Raw genomic sequence first — 6000 nt, 5'->3', positions numbered from 1 at the left:
AGTCATTCATCATGTCACAGGAAGGCAGGAATCTGAACTCCTGAAATAAATAATCGCTAAAGGTGATCTCTCTACACAAAGGCGCTGTGGCATGGAGCCACTTCCAACTGCTAAAATACCCCTTCTGTAGTTAGGCCAGGTACCCAGGTGCTGTGCTTGCAGGCTGTCCGGGGAAGAGCAGGACACATGAAAATGATTTCCTGGGTGAGACATCTCCATGAACTGTCTGGAGAAATGAACTTACTACTCTGTTCTGCAGATGGGAATGTGAGGCAGCACACTCAGCTCTTTCTTTGCCAAGGTGGATGCTGAAATAAAGTGGGATTCTGGGTTAAGTTCTCAAGCCTGAGTTGCAGAGCCCCGTTCCTATCTGTCCATCATAGCACCTTGACCCCAAGTACAAAATTAATTGCAATTCTATATTGCTCAGCAAAGAATATGATTTTCTTCTGCCTTTTAATTCCATGTCTGTTTTTTCCTACTCTCTGCAAAACGATTCCTCAGCGTTCCCTGCTGAGAATGGATGGCATGAAAAGATCCGGTCGATATTTTATCTGGTGGCATCTTCAGAGTTGTAAATGTCTGACAGAGTAACAGTGCTTTTCTTGGTGGGCAGGATAACAGCACCATAGCGCATCAAACAGTCCAGGCCAGTTCACTGAAAATGTACTACGTGAAAAGTGTAAAAAGACGGTGACTTTGGGATGAGGATGGGCACAAAAGCTTCTGTCAGCAAAAGAAGTGATTGTGAGGGATCAATCTTACCTCCAAGAGTTTGAGTGGGCATGAGCATGCTTTGTTTTTCCATCCCTTACAGCACTCAATGATACACTCAACTCCACTTCCATGCCTAGCCCTACACAAACTATGAGTTTTCTTCAGCGCTTCTGCACTGAAGTCAATAATACACGTTCATATGCTTGTCACCTCTGTATTCCACTCTGTCATATTATATTTATTTTTTTGTGTTCCCCTCCCTTTCCTGGAAGGTGCCTCAAGATCTGACCCGAGTGCTTTTCCAGGGTTTATCAGCGTTTCCTATGATGTGAGCATGCACAGAAGCTACAGAAGTTAGCCTGAGCCTTCGCTGCTGCCCGGCGTTCTGATGGAAGCACCCATCGTTCTGCATAGCTACACACTCTGCTGCTTTGCTGCGGTTCGCAGACACCTATGTAAGCATGCATGTGCGCTTTGGATGCACCACACCGTGTGTAATGGGGAATGAATTGCTTGCTAAACCAGCAGAAACTTAATAAATGTTCTCTCTGTCTTTATTTAAGCAGCTGTAGAAATCACGTGAAGCTTGAGGTCTAGTTTTTCATCGGCTCATGCATGTGGGACTGAGCGTGAGGACGGTGCAGCGCGGGTGCCAGCAGAGGTGGGGCTGCCTCTCCTTAGATCTGGTTACAACACGTCAGGACGCTGGAGGAGAAAAAGGGAGAATGCAACATGTGAGTGTGAGAAATGAGCCCTCACTTGTTGTAACACTGGTTTGAGTCTTTCTTTAGGGGAATTCTGCATCCACAGCTGTGGATCACATCACCACCAGTGGCACATTGCGTAGCTGGGTGGTGAGATCGTGGGGGTCGCAGCGACGCAGGGAAGTTAGTAAAGTTTAGTCCGCGAGTTGGAATCGCATTAAAGATTAATGTGGAGTCTTAGCATCCGTACCTCCTTTGTAGGATATCTGCACTTTTAATTTTTAAGTATGCCTTAGCCTCAGCCTGGGAAGAGAGATAGTATAACCAGGAGAATATACATTATTAAACTTAAAGCTTACAGCTCGAGTCAGCTCCTACAGCCTCTACCATTCGGTTTCCAAACGAGCAGATGAGCACCCACCACCCCGTCTGCAGCACTGGCGTGGTCCGGGGTTGGGCTGACTCCAGGGGCAGTTTTAAAACAGCAGATGGATGCACTCACTTAATTCGGTCACTCGTAGTTAACATGCAATGCTTATACCAACTCATCAAAGATCACTGGTGCCTGCAACGTAATCGCAAGGAAGATACAGTTTCTAGTGCTTATCTTGGAAAAGCGGCCACTAAGTGTATGCAAGCACCATAGGACAAAGTCCCGGACTCAGCACGGTAAATTATTTATGGTACTGTATTCGGGTGAGAACATAGCCTCCTAGTGAGCCGCACAGTGTTACGAAGGACCTTAAACAAGTCCAAAGCACCTTTTGAATGGTTTAGCTGGAATAATTGTTAACAGCATTCAAGATGGATACCCAGGTAACTTTAATTATTAGTGGCTCTAGTGATAGATGGCTAGAGGTGTAGTTCCGTATGACATTAACTGCATTAGTAAATATTTGAATAATGCATTTCCATAGGCTGGATGATGTGATAATAATGATTTTGAAATAATATTTTTATTAAGCACACAACTGATATACTTCATTCATAAATACCTAGACTCATTTCAAAACCTTCCTTGGTGCAAAAGCGTGTGTTGCATTTAGCTTGGCCGGTTCGCCTTCAGCGGTAAGGACGACTTTTATTCTTGATATTGTGTATTCATGAATGTTCACTTTCCGTCTCTGCTGGCTAATTTAATTTAGTGGACTTTGACAAAGAAATTTCTTGGAAGCTGTGACTGGGGTGACATCTCACTTGCATGCTAATGAAGTCTTGACAGAGGAGATGACAGATGGAACTCCAGGATCAAACCAGCTACTTTTTTTCCAACAAGATACTAAAATTCAAAGGTTTACAACAGCTCTTGCAATGAAGGTGTAGGTTTCACGGTGTCTGCTGGTGAATTTCTCTTGCCATAGACTGCGGCAAAACTTCCAGGGAAAATTCTGTCAGACCCCTGTAGCAGTACGGCGCCACTAACACAGGCTGTTTTCTAAAATAGTCCCGTTGGGTCTCTCTAAATGCTCAGGATGTTCTGAAGCTGGCCTGTTTGGACAGTGGTCATGGTCTTGGCGTGGCACTCTGCCTCCAGCAATCTCTCTCAAATCTCATCACAAAACCCAGTGATAGTTTTTGTAGGACAGGCATCTGGGTAACCTCGGCCTTCTTGGTCCAGAGCTGACTCGTAGGCAAATGAATGGCATGGTGAAATTTTGTGATCTACTCGGCAAACGTTCCCCTTGCTGCAAAATAACTTGGTTAATCCTGCATTTATTTATTGAGCATCAGTGTGTTGAGACCTGCTCAAGGGAGCAGTGGTTCCTTTGCACCTCCTCTTCTCTTCTTCCCCACGGAAAATTGTCATCTGCGTTTGGCAGGGACTCTTGATGCATTTCATGAAGGTCGTTTGTGCAGCGGAGGTGGTGTCCTCAGAGGAACCACGGCTGAACAGCTTCGTGGAGAGCTGCTCCATCAAGCGATTGGGCTGGAGGGAGCCAGCTCGGCACATGAGGAGAGGTTGGCCCTCGCTGGCTGGGGGGGTTGGAGTCAGGAGGGACGCTGGGTCGCTGGGGAGAGGCGCTGAAGCCAAGGTGCTCCCCTGGGAGCGGTGGCTTGGAGCAGAGAGAGCAGCACTGGGAGCCGGGCCGGAGCTCTGCTGCTGGCACCGTGGAGACCAAATGACAGAGCTCGATGCCGAAGCCGAGGAGAAGTAAGCAAACTATTCCCAAATAAAAGGTGCCAGAGGCAGTACGTAACAGCCTTTGAGCTGCGTATTCTGATTCGGAGAGATAAATACAGTGACCAAAGGCAAGGCAGAGGATTTAATTTTTAATTAGCCATAATTAATTCCTTCCACATCTTCTGTCTGGTGAGAAGGCAGAGCGAAAGGGAGTATCAGTGGGTTTGCTTCCATGTGTCACAGTACCAGAGAGGGAGATAGAGGGGCGCGTTTTGGAGAGTTGAAGTCCTGACTGCTGATGTGGAGGGGATGCGGTGTCGGGCTGTGCAGCGATCCTGATAAATCCACGGGGGTTTTGCTTGTTGCGATGCTGAAGGGTTTTTTACTCTGCATGCAGTTCTCAGTGTCGCTACTCGAGAGTGTGTGGTCTTGCTGAATCCGAGACAGCGGAGCCCGCAGTTTGGCGATCCAAACTTAGGCACAGATGTAAGCACAGTCCATAGGATGTGACGGGTGCCTTGCCTCCGAGACTTTAAACTGATAATAGGAATGAGGGAATTTCTTTGTAATAATAGTTGCAGAAGGCTTGAAAAGAATTCCTCCTCAGGAAAAGAACTATTTTATTTTAGCCAATCAAAAAATAATCTTATCTTTCCCTTTTAATGTAGATCTGTACATATCCAGACTTGCTGACAGCTTTTAGTAGCTGAGGGCTTTTGCAACTTTGCTGTGAAAGTTTTTCCTCCCACTGTTATACTGTGTGACAGAGGTTTGAAATAAATTACAGTTATCAGGCAAAAAAACCCCTAAATGCTCAAAGGAGAACTCCTTTGCTCTTGTCAGATAACCCCGAGCAGCTGCTTTGGCCCTACTGACATTAAACCTGCTCCTTCGTTATTCATCCTCCCAGGAAAAACTGGCTGGCACCTGCGTTTCTCATTTCAAAAGACCCAAAGCAGCATTATTACCCTGCTCCTTCTCCTCACGTTGTCCTTTTGAAGGTCGGCTTTAAATGCCATAGAATCAGCATGGTAATCCTAATGGGATCCGTGAGTAATTCCACAGGCAACAGCCTCTGGGTACCCACAGCCCCATGTTTTGCCAACTCTGGAGTTCAAATGTTGTGAGAGTGCTTGGGCGTCCCCAAGCCACCAGCTCCTGGCTGCCGGGACAGTTTATTAACTGGCCATAACCCGCTGGGGAGCAGCACCCTCCTATTTGCTAAGCATTGAATTCTGGATTTGCAGGAGAGCTGCAAGGCACAGAGGAATTCCTCCTATTTAAAATCAAGCTTTCTGCCGGGTACCACCGGGCGCTGGGCTCGCCACTGTGGCTGGGCACGGGCAACGCGGGGCTGAGCGGGGAGGGGGGGATGTGGCCACCTGCCACGGAAATGGAGATTTTACAAACATAATGAAAGGCAAAACAAAGAAAACATTATCTACAATGTGAGCTGCTGAGAAGCAAACAGCAGCTTACATATGGTTGGGGTTTGGCTGGGCCTTTCTTTTTACCCTCAGACAGGACTCCCTAGCTGGTTATTTACTGTATTAATGACACGAGGCGGAATTACAGCGAACGGGCCGAGCACGTTCATTACTGAGATAATTGTCGCTGTTTCCGCCGTGGCGGGGGCAGCCGAGCGCCCTGACGGTGACCAGACCAACGGCTGCAGGCGGAACACAGGAGAGGCTCCGGGCTTCTCCTCCCTCCCTGCCTACACTGCTTTTCTTCCATGCCCTCTCTTTGCTCGGCACCCAGCAGGAAGGAAATAGTCAGTTTGATTGCTGGGATAATTTTCATCCACTGTCAGTAGTCCTCTGTGAGAAGAGGAGGTCCTAAAGGAGACACAGGTTCAGAAGGCGACACATTCTTCTCCCCCAACCTCCCCCCCCCCCCTTTTATTTTTTTATATGTAAAGCATTTACTTCTAAATCACTGCAGGTATTTCTACTTCCTCGAATAACACCCAGCTCTAGGTATAAACCCCAAGATAGTCAATGTGTAAAGCTACTGATGCCCTCCTTAAAAGAAAGTTGTTAGTTTTGCATAGCCTTAGTGTTCAAGGCGAGGAATATGCACGTTAATGGTAACACCTTCTGATTCAAACACCCACCTAAATCCAAGCATTTCGTGTCATCGCCAAACTTGCAATATAGTAAAAAGCATCTGCTGATACATGGGTCTTGTATTTGTTAGCCTGCAGTTGTGTTACCGTCTGCCTTCTGACAGCAGTTGCCTCTACTGTGTGGTGAAGGTTTATTTAAAAAAAAAAAAAAAAAATCAAGCGTTATACACAAAAATGTGCTTGTAGCAGAATAATCCTTTCTTCTTTTATCCTGGCTAAGCACAAATAAAATAACTTCATATAGAAAACATCATCTTTATTCTTAAATACTGCTAGCACATTAAACCCAATCTCCTTTCCCATGAGAGGAAGGAGAAAGAGGCTTTGCA

This window comes from Egretta garzetta, unplaced genomic scaffold, assembly GCF_000687185.1.
Source record: "Egretta garzetta isolate BGI_Z169 unplaced genomic scaffold, ASM68718v1 scaffold330, whole genome shotgun sequence".
In the NCBI taxonomy this organism is placed as follows: domain Eukaryota; kingdom Metazoa; phylum Chordata; class Aves; order Pelecaniformes; family Ardeidae; genus Egretta; species Egretta garzetta.
The sequence above is the reverse complement of the archived record's forward strand: the minus strand, read 5'-3'. Positions refer to the sequence as shown.